The 17,715-nt window shown below is 37.5% G+C and overlaps 2 protein-coding genes across 2 annotated transcripts in view; one reads left to right on the top strand and one right to left on the bottom strand.

The window, feature by feature from the left end:
- Positions 1-17,715, top strand: part of LOC114643494 (polycystic kidney disease protein 1-like 1) — a 246,384-nt gene that overhangs the window by 152,475 nt on the left and 76,194 nt on the right. The gene's annotated exons all lie outside the window — the stretch shown is intronic.
- abcb8 (ATP-binding cassette, sub-family B (MDR/TAP), member 8) overlaps positions 1-17,715 on the bottom strand; it is an 842,402-nt gene that overhangs the window by 8,558 nt on the left and 816,129 nt on the right. The window lies entirely within an intron of this gene.

Genomic DNA, 17,715 nt, shown 5'->3' on the forward strand with positions numbered 1-17,715 from the left:
TGTCAGTGAGAATGTTAGTTACAGTAGGTTTCACACACTGTATAAAATTCATGCACTTGGGTAACTCTTAACTTTTACTTGAGTTTAGAAGCAGTCATTGTGATTTTTTAATTTCAAATGCTGAGAATGAGGGGCAATGTGATGAGGACCTATAAAGCAGTTGCTATATTCCAGGGGCCTCATGTATAAACTGTGCATACGCACAAAAATGTTGTGTAAGAACATTTCCACATTGAAATTGCGATGTATAAAACCTAAACTTGGCGTAAAGCCACACACATTTCCACGGTAGCTCATACCCTGTCGTACGCAAGTTCTCCGCTTGGTTTTGCAGACTGGCAGCACCCAGCGTCAAAGCAGTGCTACTGTTCCTGTGTGGTTACCCTTTCTTTTTTAGATCCACATCCCTGACGCGGCTTTATAAATATACTGAAATTAACCGCATATTGTTTATTAGTTTATGGCATCTGATTGTAATTAACCTGTAACAGTATAATGGTCCATAGAATGGTCAAACTATTCCAAATACCATAACTTCTTTAGTGTTGTTACTCTCACTGCACCTTCTTCTTTCAGCTGGTCCCGTTAAGTGTTGCCACATCGGATCATCTTTTTCCATATTACTCTCACTGTACCACTCGGAGTATTTATATCGCTGTATCTAAGTGTGAATCACAGCTGTACAGCAGCTGATCAGAAAGAGAATTATCGGTATACAGCATCAAGCACACACTGCCTCAGCCATGCTGTCTGTTGAACTGCTCTCATATGACAAATGCTTCAGGGCCTTTCCTGTACTGACCTCGCAGTTCAGAAACAGTTTCATCCCAAGAACTATAAACGCACTCAATCAGTCCATCAAGTGTTCCTTGTAGAACTGTTTGTAATTAAAAGTACAATTACTTCACTGTAAACTTGAGATACAGTTATAATATTGCACAACCTGCGCCAATTTATAAAGTGCGTATTTACGTATGATGATAATATAGTTTTTAAGATGAAATGCAGCAAAATTGGTTTATTATATTATACAGATAAAACTTTAACTACACTGTGCTGCAGCGCTAGCGAGCCGCTGGCGCTCCGTTCACAGATTGTTCCTGTCTCGCGCTGTATTCTTGCTGGTGCTGACGTGACACTGGAAGGATAGATGGATAGAATAATTAAACACGTACTACGAAGATATTTCGATGTTCCTTAAAAGTTTTGAAGAATCGGCATTCTAAGCTTACAGATGGCTTAACGTCTATTACAGAGCTGATTGTGTGGCGATTGGGTATTTGGAGAAAGAAAATTAAGGACAGGAATTGGAGGTTAGTACGTTTGAAAGAAACAATACTGCTACAATAAAGTATTTAATTGTTCCCATGTTTAATAACATGCTTTAACTCCTATCATCATGAAAACAATATCACATATACATGCTCTAATATCACAAATGTAATGGATTCTGTGTCCTGTCAGAGGAAGAGAAAGCCCGGAAGCACGTAGTGATTCACACACACAGAGCACATAGAAGATCAAATAGAAAACAAAGCATTTAAAGTGCTACTTTAGTTACGATGGGACTGAGAAACTAGTAAATTAAACGATTTTAAGATGAAGTTTATGATGTTCTACTTAAATGACAAAATAAACTATGTGATTAAAGTGGAAATTTAGAGATTAAAGTTGACATTTCATGCTTTTTCCCCACTGAGTGCCTTTTTTTTTTTTCTCTGTACCCTAATAAGCTTTCATATGACACTCAGATGGTGGGCTACGACTCACCTTTTCACGGCGACTTTGATATGTGACTTCTTTTTTTATTTCGGGCACTGTGCGACTGTGAGCTTTCGAGTTTCTCTAACACACTATGTCACTCGATCATCTTCCTTTTGTTGATTATTTCACTGTTTAAACCAACAAATAGAACGTTTTTCCTTGCCTCCACTTGGTATTCGCAGAAATTCTTCTATTTTCCCTCTTGCTTTTGCCATTGCCTTTTCACAGAAGGCTGATCTTAACGCTAGAATTACCAGAGTCTATGAAAAAAGTCATAGATCCGGCCCACCTGAAACCCATTCGCACCTCTCCGCCAGCGTCCTCTGTCCTCTAAATGTGCCAATAAAAACAAGCTGCAAGCAGCCGACTATTCCATCCCCCCACCGAATTAGAACGTGCACGAGCATCTCCCAGCTCATGCCTTGATTGATTATCTGGGAGTGAAGTGGAGTTTTAGAGTGGGAATAATAGATCGTTATTTGGAACACACACATTTCATGTGTGTTCCGTTTCTACAGTAATCTGTGTAAACACATTGGTAAAACAGAAACTTTTTCATATTTTAGTAATAAATGTTACAAAATGTAGGTATAAACTATAGAATGTGTGAAGCATGAAGTCCAAACATCAAATAAACACTTTCACAAAAGGTTCAGGACCAATACAACAGCTTCCGCGGCATAGCGATAAGATTTGCAGTCTCAGAGCGCAGTAGGCTTACTGTCCCTCAGAGATCTGAGTTCAATTCCCCATTGAGGAGAAAGTGTTATTTTTGTTTTTATTTTTAACCTCAAACGGACATAAAATTTATAAATTGATATGCACTGTCAGTTAATGAGTTTGTTATATTTTCATGTGGAATGCTCCTTTTAAAATATTTTTTAACAATTGAGACTGCAATTAACATGAACAAGTGTCCTTATAACTGTTATTTTTAAGATCCATAACACACAGACAGACAGAGCACTGTGTAACAGAGAGACGGACAGGCAGAAAAGTCACTGGATATATAAATAAACAGGGAAGGCACATGTACTGAAAAAAGAAAAAGATCATCATGTGCGTTGATCCTGCTGCACTGAATAAGCTCACGCGCTCTAACATTCCCCCCCTCTCTTGATCTGACTCTAAGTAACAGCGCAAGTACAGATGCAAACCAAGTGAATGTGTGTACCGTATAATATTAACAAAAAGAGCAGCTTACTACTGAAAACGGCAAATATAGGAGTGAGTGGGGATCGAACCAGGGACTCTTGATCACACTTGGTTTGCATCTGTACTTGCGTTGTTACTTTGAGTCAGATCGGGAGGTGGGGTGGGGGGGGTGGTAGCGTCTGTGGATGTTAGAGCGCGTGAGCTTATTCAGTGCTGTTGATCTTTTTTTTTCTTTCAGTAATAGCGCCAGCATAAATCCACACCCGATCTGACGCTGTTCGTTTTCAAATAATATTGCATTAGTGCAATGATGTTTTCACATATATTGTCTCTTTGTTTCAGGTGTGTAATAGAAACCACAGCATAGAGAGAAGCATGTACATTGTAACAGGTACACACGTTGTAAATGTAGGAAAGACGATCCTTGCATGTGTGTGAACAGTTAAAATTTGAATTTGATGATTACATATAGCGCTGAAGTTACTGCTCTGTACTATTCTATCATCTGCATGTCCTGGAGTACAAAAGAAACAGCATACAGCAACCTGTGGGGACTGGCAAGATCGGGGAAAAAAATCATGCAGTCACTGATTACAAACCGCAAGATGTTCTGCGAAAGAATATGAATAATGTTGCATCCGTGCCACAAAGTTTTCCGAAATGTACTATACAGGTCATAAAATGAATAATTCCAAATATCATATATACCTACGTCTGTGTTTTTTGTTGTTTTTTGACATCATACACCATAAGGTGCACACTAATTCAGCATGAGCAGGAACACTCAATAAAACTGAATAAAAAAAAAAATCAAGTGATGGTGAGATACAAAGAAGGCAGATTCACCAGCGTTTGTGTGTCAGCTTTAATCCCTCCAGATGAGAGAATATCCAGTTCCATTGTCTCAAAACACCACTCACATCTCCAGTTATTCCGTTTCAAATGAACAATAACAGCGTCAGATCCCTGGGGGGGGCGGTAGTATGTATCATGATCGTGATTTAGAGAGAATAAAAGTTTTAAAAAAAAAACATTTACAAGTCCTATAAATGTACACCTTGTGTTACAGATGCAAACCAAATGTATGTGTGTACTGTATAATATTAACAAAAAGAGCAGCTCACTACTGAAAATGGCAAATATAGGAGTGAATGGGGATCGAACCAGGGACTCTTGATTACAAGTCAGCAAATCTTACCGCTATGCCACTGAAGCTGTTGTCTCTTCCTTGAGCCTTTTGTGAAAGTGTTTACTTGATCTTTGGACTTCAGGCTTCATACGTTATATAATAATAATAATAATACTTTGCATTTATATAGCTTATGCCTACATTTTGTCATTTACTACTAAAACATGAAAAACGTTTCTGTTTTAAAAATGTGTTTACACAGATTACTGTAGAAACGGAACACACATGAAATGTGTGTGTTCCAAATAACGATCTATTATTTCCACTCTAAAATTCCAGCAGTTCAGTCACTCCCAGATAATCAAACAAGGCATGAGCTGGGAAAACTTAGTGAATGTTCTGCGACGGTGGGGGATGGAATAGCCAGCTGCTTGTCTTAATCAGCACATTTAGAAGACAAAAGACACTGGCGGAGAGGTGAGAACAGTTTTAAGGTGGGCTGGATCTACAAGTTTTTTCGTAGACTCTGGTAATTCTAGTGTTAAGGGCTATTTATATTAATTTACATATTGAAAGAGGCGTAATTCTGGGAAGAGTTGGGGTGGGACAGAAGGCGCATGCACGTGCGTTACTTTTCATGCTGACCGGGATTTATGGAGCGGAAGAACATGGAAGTTGGCATTCGCACAGATTTATGCATCTGGATTTTTTTTTTGTGCGTAAGCACATTTCAGCTTTTGTGCTTGCGTCATGTTATAGTGCGAATTCTATGCACGGTGTTATGCATGAGGTCCCAGGTCTTTGTGAAACCAATGTAATTTTTTTTTCCCCAAGTTCAAATCTGCTCACAGTAAATCTTGCTTTTGTGAATTTGGTATTCTACATTGTCTTCCACAAAGGGCTAGAAATGGCATGATTATAGATAGATAGATAGGTGGGTGGATGTACTTTACTTGTCCCCAAGGGGAAATTAAAACTTTACAGAAGCTCAACAAATATATATTTACCTCTATTTCCTCAGACTTCTGAGAACAGCTTTCATTTCTTGATCTGTTCTCATGAGCTTCTACTTGTACACTGTAGAATCTATCCTCTCAAGCTGCATCACATTGTTGTATGGCACCAGCTCAGCTCACGATCATAAAGCACTGCAGAGATTGGTGAATGGTTGTACTGTATTGCATTTTTGTTCTGATGTAATATGCAAGTAGTAATTTCATTACACTGAAATTATACACATGAAAATAAATGCACTTAACTTGATATTAGCAATTTATTTCCTGCTAGAACATTTTTTTCAATTGAAAGAGGAATTTGAATTGTGTTACTTTTAAGATCTTTTTTTTTTTTTTTTTTTTTTTAAGAAAATATTTTTTTATGGTCATCACCATAAAATAGCTTTCAACTTTTACTTTTTTAATCATTGTCTAATTAGTCTCACTGAAGCGAAATGTATAATATATAGGTCTGGAAACAACCATGGGTGAATTTTGTTTAAATCTGGGTGGGACAATTAGACAGCTCACTGAGTGTCCAATTTGTAAACTAATCCAATGCCTCATGAAGGCAGCACTGCAATTAGGGGCGGTGATTTTGAACTGAAAAAATCAGATGTGCTCTCGTTAACCTGGTCTGACAGACAGCAAGATTCTGTTAATGATGAACTGTCTACAGCTGAAAAATCCCTTTAAAAAATCACTGTTTATAGCATCAAAACTGAAACTATTAATAAAAAAAAAACATTTTCATAAACTGAAATAAAATAATTAACAAAAACAAAATGAAAAACTAAATACAACTGTTAAAGTAGCTGGAAAGACTAACTGAAATAAAATAATTTACTAAAAATATTTTTAGTTTTCACTTTTGAATAAATATTCTTGCCGCTATTCTTTAACCCTTGTAACTTTTAACTCTAATACGGAAAGTCATTCCCCACAAACCGCCCACATATATTCATCCAGTGAACGGTGTCTAGTGACGGAGGGTGGTAACAGAGCAAGCTGAATACAGGTGCATTAAAACATGTGAAATAGAAAGCGATTTACTGTGCTATAATAGTGACAGTTCTTCAGGAGCTGATAGTGACAGCCTGATAGATTCTGGTTCATGTGTTAGTGAAACATACCAAGGGGATAATTCTGCTTTGAATGTGCTCGGTAGCTTTCCAAGCTACAGTTCACTTGATCTTCAGGGCCGAAGAGAGCAGTATTTGACATAGATAATCCCTTACATAATATCAGTCTGTTCATAAATGATGGCATGTTAGCTGAAATTCTGACTGAGCTAAAGATACAGTATGTACACATCAACTATTAAACAGCAGCATACACTAAGCCAAATTCCAGGCCACATATGAGTCTGACATCCATTATGATTATGTGCCGCATTTCTTTGCGCTTCTTGTATATCAAACCATAATTTAAACTCCTGAAGACAGAATGAGCTGGTCAACATAACCTTTACTGTATGGACAGAAAAATCACACGTGAGTAATGTTTCAGTTTGTTTCTCAGGTGCCTGTGTTTTGCTGAAAATGATTCACCTGCCACTTCGCACAGGAGAAATCCTTTTTGAAAATAAAACCGTACTAATCACGGGGTCAACATACAAGATCAGCATATTGTTGCTGACCAATCACTTTTGTTTTAAAAATGTCGTTTAAAAACAAATCGATACAAAAGTTGTAAAATTCCTCAGTTGGCAATATCTCTACCGAGCTACAGGTAGGTAAGTAAAGAGAGTGAAAAACTAAACATACTAATGTGTTTTTGTATTTATACTGTATTTATTAATGTATCTTTTTTAGTTTACATTCACAGCTCAAATTACCAGATATTGTGAAAATAATCCAGTAGCAGAATTATATTTTAAAATATTTGTCCCCTTTTTTTTCCAGCTTTTCTCTTTCTCTTTCAAAAGAGATAGTTGAAATATCATATTCTTTTTGTTCTTAACATCAGCCATGTCATACATATTGCTTATCAGGGATTTTTCCTGCCTTGCATCCAAACCTGTTGGGGTAGGCTCCAGGTTTCCAGCGATCCTGCTCTGAATAAGCAGGTTTAGAAAATGTATATATTGGTCCTAATCTCAGATGCTGTTTCTGTCATTTTGTGCCTGTCCATAATCCTATTACCTGCTCTTACTCTGCTCATTAACACTAGAATTACCAGAGCCTACGAAAAAAATCGTAGATCCGGCCCACCTTAAAACCTCTCTTTTGTCTTCTAAATGTGCTGATTAAGACAAGCAGCAAGTAGCCGGCTGTTCCATCCCCCACCGTTGCAGGACATTCACTAAGTTTTCCCAGCTCATGCCTTGTTTGATTATAATTATCAGGGAGTGAGTAAACTGCTGGAGTTTTAGAATGGAAATAATAGATCGTTATTTGGAATACACGCATTTCATGTGTGTTCCATTTCTACAGTAATCTGTGTAAACACATTGCTAAAACAGAAACATTTTCATATTTTAGTAATAAATGTTACAAAATGTAGGCATGAACTATAGAATATGTGAAGCCTGAAGTCCAAACATCAAATAAACACTTCCACAAAAAGTTCAAGGATGATACAACAGCTTCCGTGGTTTAACGCTACGGTTTGCTGACTTGGAGCACAGCTGCCCTACCGTGCTACAGAGACGTGAGTTCGATTCTCAGCTTTGAAGAAAGTGGTTTTTTTTCCTCAAACGGACATTAAATGTATAAATTGGTATGCACTGTAAATCGTTAACTTTAAAATGTCAATCACGGTTATTTCTGTTGATTAATTCATGCTTTTTTACTTTGAGTCAGAACAGGAGCTTTTTCAGCTTATTCAGCTTCTGATCTGACTCAAACAGCACCAGTATAACTTCACATCCGATCTGACGCTGTTCATTTTCAAATAATATTGCATTACTTCGACGATGTTTTCTGATTGGTACTATTCGCGTCATGAAATTATTTCTTCAAAACGTCACATATATTTGTCTCTTTCTTTTTTTAAAATGTGCGTTGTAGCACTCAGCAACTGGCCACCTGCATGTTCTTGCGCACACTGAATAAGACAGGGCTATATGCAATCATCAGATTCAAATGTTAACAGTTATATAGCACGGAATGGAAATCAGCAGTTCTTAGCATTCCATATCAACCGTCATATCAACCGCCTACTGTAACTTGCTTTCTGTTTTCTTTGGTTATAGTCTTGAATAAATGTGCACTTGTATTGTTATACTTTTACATCAACATATGTTCCTGTGTTTGAGCTACATGGGCATACTCAAAAAATACACGTGTAATGCCACGAAAAGTGCATGCAGACACTTCAGTTCGCAAGCATTGGTATGACAATGCAGCCACAAGTACACTGCAGAGCTTTAGTGCGTCTTTATGTGAAAACAGCAGTATCAGATGGGGAGTGTCTGATGATTGCTTATAGCGCTGAAGTTACTGCTCTTTACTGTGCTTTCCTCTGCATGTCCTGGAGTACAAAAGAAACAGCATACAGCAACACGTGGGGACTGGCGATATTGGGGGGAAAAAAACACATGGTCGTATGTATCGTGATACACTGCAGAACTATAGCGAGTCTTTATGTGAAAACAGCAGTGTCAGATGGGGTAGGAAAGGATCCTGAACGCGACGGAGACAATGAAAAGTGAATTAAAAAAAAAAATAAAGCTAACCTTTACAAATATCATAAATCACACCGGCTGTTACAGACTGAAATCAAATGTATCTTTTTATTCTAAAATAGTGAAAATAAGAACACTTCTCAAAAGGGAGTTGTGCAGGATCGAACTCATGACCTTCTGATTCCCAGTCAGCGACTGATACTGTTGTGCCACGGAAGCAGTGATAGCTAATGCGTGTCAATGTCACACACTAATGCGGCTTTTTTTGGCGGTGGCTTTTGTTTTGTACCTTTTGTGAAAGTGTTTCTTTGATATTTGGACTTCAGGCTTCATACATTATATAGTTTATGCCTACATTTTGTCATTTGCTACTAGAATATATAAAACGTTTCTGTTTTAACAATGCATTTACACAGATTGCTGTAGAAATGCAACACATATGAAATGCGTGTGTTCCAAATAACAATCTATTATTTCTACTCTAAAACTCCACTTCACTCCCAGATAATCAATCAAGGCATGAGCTGGGAAAAGCTCGTTTACATTCTAAGTCGTTGGGGGGATGGAATAGCCGGCTGTTTGCAGCTTGTCTTTATCAGTACATTTAGATGACAAAAGATGTTGGCGGAGAGGTGAAAACGGCTTTAAGAAGCGATTTAAGGTGGGCCGGATCTACGAGTTTTTTCGTAGGCTCTGGTAATTCTAGTGTTAAGGGTTTACTGTTCTTATACATGGGCTATTCAAGTCTCACTACCCCTAACCTTGACATGACATGGTTGTTTTTCTTTGTTTCCCTCAATAGAGCTAGGTGGGGTCTACATACTGATTCATGCCTAAGAGCTTTGTTCCTTCTAAGACCCCATGATTTTCATGATCACACCTGTCAGAACACAGTAGAATCTATTTTCTGATTTTTTTTTTTCCTCCTATAGCCTGCCTCAGATGGAATCAGAGATCAATATGGCTGGTAGAAAATAACGAATGTCTTCAATATTGTATTAAAAAATCTCCCATACTGGGCGATTTTTGAATACAATATTGAAGACATCCATTATAAGCACATTGTCTTGGAGCAGGAAATGTTGTGTGTTGTGTACTGTAGACTTTTAGAGTAAAAAAAACCCTCAAGCCTTAAAATTCTCCTAAATTTCATTACACATTTTCCCATTCTTGGCAATAACAGGGAAAAAATGAAAAGTGCCAACACTCAGCACACATTTGTACAGCACAAATGACATAAAAAATATTTTAAAAATTATAAAATTGTTCATATTCAGTATCTGGGTTTGATCATGCTTGTTTTTATTAGACAAAAACAAAACAGATAGTAAACCACTGACATTAAACTCATTATTTCCAAACTTGTTAAGTGTACAGTTCTGTCTGATTGACACAAAAATAAACTCCATAGTAGCTCTTTAACCATACCATAATTACTAAAACTGAAACTAATAGATCTAAAATAAAATACAAATGTAATTGTGAAGTAAAAACTAAATTAAAATTAAAAATACACAATGAAGGAAAACTAAAACTAAACTGAATTTCCAAGGTCAGAAAAAATCTAGAAATAAAAGGTAATATAAAAAGGCAAAATTATAATAATCTTGGATGGCATCAATGGAGAGGTAAATATAATAAGTTGTCACAGGAGCTGTATATGGTTTCTGTAGTTCAGCATTACGACAATAGTGTAGGGGTCGATGTAAGCTTGAAAGGATTGGCTGCTGTATTCATGAAAATATGAACAGTAATATATGCATTTGAAGTAAATGGTATGTCACATCCTGTCTAAAGGACTGCCATTAAGAGAGTTGATAACGAAGATTCACAGGACATCAGATTTCAGTACTTAAAACACCCAAATTAACAAATCTGCCTAACAATTCCAGTAAATGCAAATATGAAGCTGCACAACATCCAACATCTCACTACATGTCTAAATGAATAACTAAAGAAATTTAACATCGCTGTCTTAATTGGATGTGCAAACACGCAATGAGAAAATAGACGCAGCGTTACAATATGCTGTATATCCATAGACCACAAGGCTTATCTAAACTCTGTTGTTGTTATGCCATATTGTTATGCAATTAAAATAACAAAAGATATTGTAGCAGACAAAGGCACTTCTAGAACCTGTTAAGCCTAGTAGCTTTGGTGGTCTATGTGTTTGTATGTGGCTGCTTGTCTCCACTGTCGCAACACTCGTTACAGTGTACAAATGAGTTAATAAGCTTCAACTACCTTGTGCTACTGAGTTCCTGAATGGAAAAGTGCAATTTTAGCTTTTTATTTTCTCTCAGCATCATCTTTTGTTCAGTATTTTTTGCTTTCTTTCTGAAACCCAAGCAGTGGTTTAAAACACACAGACTGGAGTATTTGGGGGCAGGTGTTTTAGGAAGAAGTCCAGTGTGGGTGTACAGGTGCTGGTTATAAAATTAGAATATCATGACAAAGTTGATTTATTTCAGTAATTCCATTCAAAAAGTGAAACTTGTATATTAGATTCGTTCATTACACACAGACTGATGTATTTCAGATGTTTATTTCTTTTAATGTTGATGATTATAACTGACAACTAATGAAAGTCCCAAATTCAGTATTTAAAATTTAAGATGAACTGTTCATAAAAATGTAAGACATTTGGAGGTCAGTAAGAGATTATAATGAACTAGCCAACCCGCGGCGTAACATACGCCGCATAATTATGTATTGATGGGTGAACACTTGCTGAACAACTGCACAGTTGTCCAAATGGGGTGGGTTTGTGGACACCACTGTGAGTGAATGAAAAGATGGACCTCTGGAGAGAGCAACATACAATTGTCTGTGACTGAAAGCGGGATCGTCTGTGACGATGGAGGCCACGCTGGTGAAAGTTACTTCGTTGGTAGGGATAAGTTTCAGCACTTGTTCATTAAGGTGTAGCGAGTCTTCGTTGTTGACGCTTAATATAGCTTGCGTACTCAGTTGTTCCAGAGTCACAGTTGAGAAACACTTTTTTAATGTCTTTTAAGCACAGGGAAAAAAAATTAACATGTGAAACATCCGTAATGTAATAAGCCACCAAGAAAAGTAACATTGCAACAATGCACGCTACGATCCGATTGCTGTAAACAGAAGTGAAAACAAAATCGAGGCCGGTGCATTCTTTAACTGCCTTGTAGCGCAATGGTAGTGCTGCTGTTTTGCAGTAAGGAGACTGTGGAAGATTTTGGGTTCGCTTCCCGGTTTCTCCCGGTGTGGATAGCGCTTTGAATACTGAAAACACCGGTATATCAATGTAATGAAGTATTATGATTCTTATGCGTCCAGTGCTCTCTCTCTCGCGCACCTGTATGCGTGTGTGTGTCGCTCGCTCTCTCTCGCTCGCTGCACGTGTTCCTGCAGGCATACCAGTAAGTGAATGAAAAGATGGAACTCTGGAGAGAGCAACATATAACTGTCCGTGACTGAAAACTGGTTTTGGCAGATACATTGACATCTTTTTGAAAGTTTGGCCCTGTGCCTTATTAATTGTCATTGCAAAGGCAAATCTAACAGGAAATTGTCTTTGCTCAGATGCACGCGCATGCTCTCTCTCAGCAGCACGCGAGCTCCCTCCCCCTCTGTCTCTCAGAAGCACGCAAGCTCTCTCTCTGTAACATTGCAGCAGTTGTATAAACACTTTTTTTTAAAAATGAGTTTTAAGCACAGGGGGAAAAAAAGGAACATTTGAACAAATCCGAACTTTATGTAAAAGCCAACCAAGATAGTAACATTGCAGGAGTTCACCATTTTTAATCAGGCGACTGACAGTAGTGGAGTCAGGCACAGAGAAGGTCAGCTGCTGAGAAAGCGTCTCGACTGTTGCAGGGCGGTGAAGCAGGTGAGACACTAATGAAAAAGAGGCACAGGGCTTATTGGTTTTTAATGACTGCTTCCTTCATTGTGTTTTAACCTCAGTTTTAAAGGATTGCGCGGCTCTCTCTGTCGCGCTGCCTGTGTGTGTGTGGCTCTCTCTCTCGGGCTGCCTGTGTGTGCCTCTGTCTCTCTCTCGCGCTGCTTGTGTGTGCCTCTGTCTCTCTCTCGCGCTGCCTCTGTGTGAACCAAGGTTCCACTGAGGTTGACTAATGAAAAGTCAATGTGGCTCAGAGCTGCATGTGGACTGTGGCACAGACAAACAGAAATGACGGCATGTTTTCCGAGGCATCGCGTCCGAGTTGGTGGGCGTGGCTCTGCGAGTTGTCGTCGTATCCAATGGTCTTAGAGTTGGTGGGCGTGGCTCCTTCCTGCGTGCGCCATGGGTGTCTTACTTGTTGGCGGCTTAGTGAATCCACGCCCCTTCCGGCGTGCTTTCCATGGGTGGCTACTTGTCTTCCTGCTTAGTGAATTATATATATAGATGTTTGTTTTATTTGCATAAACCTCTTAAAAGCATAACTCTAACAGTGTCCTCAGTAGACCTGTTGGTCTAATATGCAAATTGCAAGGGATCCAGAGAGCTAGGAAGATTGAACTTTCTGTGACATGACTAGCCTTTCAAAGTAGTTCATGATAATTTAAGTGAGTGGTAGGCGGTGGTAGTCATTCAGGCATATCACTGATGATTTATTAGGTACCTGGACGATAGTGGATTTAAAGCACACTGGGATAGTCAACTGTCTTAAAGTTGTATTAAGAATGTCTGTGAAGATATCAGCCAGTTTGTCACCACATTCCCTAAGTACACAACTGTATAAGTATATTGCCCGGTCTGGTGGCCTTGTGTGGGTTGACTCTGGATAGTCCTCCTCACATCAGCAGTGGTCAATCAAAGTACCTGTTCATTGGAGGTATGTTATTTTTTTTCCTCATAGGCTGTTTGTACTTTGGGTCAAATTCAGCAAAGAACTCATTTATTTTATCTGAAGTGGGCTTGAAGTCCATAATAGCCTGAATGCCCTGCTATATACCCCATGTATCTGGTGTTTTTAAAATGTTTATTGATTCTCTGAAAATATTGTTTCCTTTGCTTTTCTTATGGCACAGGAGAGGTTAGTTCTGGTCACCCTAAGGGCCATTTTGTCATTTTTGTTCCAGTCAGTGGATGCAGTCTTTTAGAACTGAATTAGCACCATCTGCCCACTCTTTGATGTTTGCCTAGTTTTGTTTGGTATGTTTAAGCAGGGACTTGTATGCAGAAATCATAAACACAGAGATGTGGTCAGAGCCTCAAAAATGGAGGACATTGTGCCGCTTTATTGACCACATGCACAGTTGTATAAACATACACAGTTGCAGAAACTTTTTCCAGACAGTTTCTCCCTTCTGGTGGCAAAATTCATATACTGGAAAAAGCTTCATGCAGTCCAGTTTATCACCCAAGGCAAATTCAGGATTTTAATTTATTAATTAAACTAATCACACATTTTCTTGATTTAATTAATTAATTAATTAAACCAATGGTGTGTTTTTCTTGATATTGTATTTTTTTATTGTGACATTGGTTTGTAAATATGTTTTCGTGGTACATATTTTAAAAGACATTCTGAAAAGATTTTAACAAATATATTCATAAGTATCAAAATGATTATAGCAGTGGATCTCTCAGGGAGAACAATTGTTTGTGATGGACAGTTATACAAAACGGTTTGATATTTTTAGATTTTTGATACACTCACACTATGATAAGATCATATTTACAAAAACAGAATAGTTGTGTTTACCCTAGAAATTAGATCCACATCAACCATGATCATGCATAACTGACGTCATGTGTTTACTTCTGCACACATTTAGGCCAATACATAAAAATGTAAAAAGCACTGATTATGTTAATTAAATAAATATGGGTGCAGAAGAAATAATATAAGAATTGAGGGTATACCTGAGAAACGAGAAAGCTCAAGCCCAGTGAAATTTGCAGTAGAATTACTGTCTAAAATAATAAGAGATGACTTTAAACTCGACAATGAGATAGCCACGGCTTATCGCACAAAGATACCAAGCGCCTTTAAATCTAGGTCTTTTATTGTCCGCTTCGAACGACTAAGATGTAAGCTTGATGTGATGGCACTTCTCAGACACAAGCAAGAGATTATATTCGAAAATAATCTTATTCGTATTTTTCCCGACTTCTCACCATCAACAGCTGCAAAACGCAGATCCTACAACGACATTAAAAGGATGCTACGGGAAGCCGATATCAAATACAGCCTCTTGTATCCTGCCAAACTGAAAGTGGAAGTTCAAGATGGACATTATATTTTCTTCAGCAAAGAAGAAGCTGAAAAAGAATTAAAGAAGCTGTTTCCGACACTTTTTTGAAAGTTAATTAAAATTAAAGAGCCGTATTCTATCAAGGCACGGGAAAGACCTATGATCTGATCGCTGGATCCATGTTTAAAGAGACTGGTATTATAATTATACATCTCTTATTTTCTTTTTTTTTTTTTTTTTTTATCTGGACTTTATATGTTATATGTTTATGTTTTAATCAGAGTTATAGAGTTATAGACGTGAGTGTGAAAATGTGGAAGTGATTAAAGTAGGATTCATTTTATTTATTTATTATTTTTATTTATTTATTTATTTTTTTTAATTTATTTATTTATTTTTTTTATTTTACTATACCTTAAAGTAGACTGTTTAACTTCATACCCTTGGTTTAATGCTTGTTCTACTATTTATACAATTACCATTATACTATTACAGCATGAATTACCAGGTTTATCCTAGACTAGTTTTTAAAATCACTCCCAGGGTTGTTTTTTTTTTTTTTTTAATCTTAATATCTTAACTTAAAAGCGCTGAAGATTATTTCAAGCTTAAATATTGTTAATGAGAACATTTTCGGCAGATAGTATTAAGGATTTAACTGTAAAAGATATCTCTGTTTTAATTCTGTAATGCCGCTGCAGGGTGGGGTTTGTTTTGTTTTGGACGTGCTCTGTCTCTTCGTATGTCAGAGGACTGGAACATCGCGAAGTGGGGTCTAGCCTCATGTGGGGAGGCAAAATGGGGGGGTGGGGGGATAAAGGGGGGAGAGAAGGAGAGCAGGTTATATCTAATCTATTCTTATAATCCTTATAATTATAAATATCAATGCAGCAACAGGCTAACATGCAACAACTCCTGGGGAATCTTGAAACTAAGATTAAAACTGCCATATTACCAATTAAAACTATAAAATGACATTAAAAACTCAGAATCAATGTCTCCATGATGGGACAGTTAACTTTGTGAGCTGGAATGTTAAAGGCCTGAATCACGAATTAAAGAGAAAGAAAGTATGCTCTCACCTAACAGGCTTAAACGCTAAAATAGTATTTTTACAGGAGACCCACTTACTAACCAAGGATCAGTGCAGATTACAAAAAGACTGGACTGGCCAAATGTTCCATTCTAGCTTTATAAAGAAAACTAGAGGGGTGGGAATTCTCATACATAGAACAGTTCCATTTGTAGCATCAGAGGTAGTGTCGGACCCTGAAGGGAGATATGTGATGGTCATGGGCAACTTATATAACAGTAAAATGATTTTGATAAATGTTTATGCACCCAAGGTTGATGATAAGGAATTCATGCAAAATCTATTTGCATCCATTCCCAATGTGAACACTCATAAAATTATAATGGCTGGGGACTTTAATTGTGTTTTAAATCCACTCTTAGATAGGACTCCTGTGACAGGGGGGGACGACATCTAATACTGCAAAGATAATTACACAGTTTTTAAATGATCACAACTTATCAGACCCCTGGAGGTTTTCTTAACCCAAACTCAAGAACATATTCGTTCTACTCACCAGTGCATTATAGCTACTCAAGAATTGATTATTTTTTTTTAGATAATAATTTCCTGCCTACAATTAAATCATGCAAATATGACACAATTGTTATCTCTGACCATGCCCCTCTAGTCTTGGAGCTAAAATCAATAAGCCCCTCGTACTCACCTCGCAGATGGCGTCTTAACCCTCTTTTATTGGCAGACGAGAACTGCACAGAATTTATATCCAAACAAATCAGCTTCTTCCTAGAGACAAACACGTCTACAGAGGTTTCTGCAGGAACACTCTGGAAACTCTAAAGGCCTTCCTAAGAGGCCAGATTATTTCATATCTTTCCCATAGAAATAAATAGAAACCAAGAAAGTGTCAGAGCTAAGAAATGAAATTACTAGAATAGATGAAGAACAAGCCAGGCGTCCAAGTGAAGCTCTTCACAGGAAAAGGCAGGCCCTGCATACAGAACTTAACATCTTAACAACTAAAGAAACTGAACAACTTATTTATAAGTCTAGACAGCATTACTATGAACACGGAGAAAAAGCTAATAAGCTTTTAGCTCAACAAATTCATAAACAAGAAGTTCACAATGCAATACCAGTAATCACCAACAAGAATGGAGAAGAAATCATCGACCATAATAAAATAATGCACACATTTAGAGATTACTGTAAGTCTTTATATTCCACTGAGCCCAAAGAAGACAACACGCAATCTAATGCATTTCTGGATAATTCACAAATACCACAAATAGATGCTTTAAGTGCTGAGGAACTAGATAAACCTCTAACGCTAACAGAATTACTAGACGCTATAAAGTCACTACAAAGCGGGAAATCATCAGGCCCTGATGGTTACCCCGTAGAGTTTTATAAGAATTTCTCCACTCAGCTAGCTCCACTCTTATTGGTAACATTTACAGAAGCTAAAGACCACCAAATACTACCTCAAACATTTCGACAAGCATTAATCACCGTCTTTCCTAAACAAAATAAGGACTTGTTACAATGTGCATCATATAGACCAATTTCACATCCTGAATAATGATGTTAAGATACTCTCAAAAATCCTAGCTAGAAGGATGGAGAAAGTGCTGCCCTCGGTAATATCACAAGATCAAACTGGATTTATTAAAGGCCGACATCTATCTTCAAATCTCCGACGTTTGTTTAATGTTATATATTCACCAGCAAAATCAAACACCCCAGAGATATTACTATCATTAGACGCAGAAAAGGCATTTGACATGATCGAATGGAATTACCTTTTCACTGCATTGGAGAAATTTGG

Source organism: Erpetoichthys calabaricus, chromosome 6 (assembly GCF_900747795.2).
Source record: "Erpetoichthys calabaricus chromosome 6, fErpCal1.3, whole genome shotgun sequence".
Taxonomy (NCBI): domain Eukaryota; kingdom Metazoa; phylum Chordata; class Cladistia; order Polypteriformes; family Polypteridae; genus Erpetoichthys; species Erpetoichthys calabaricus.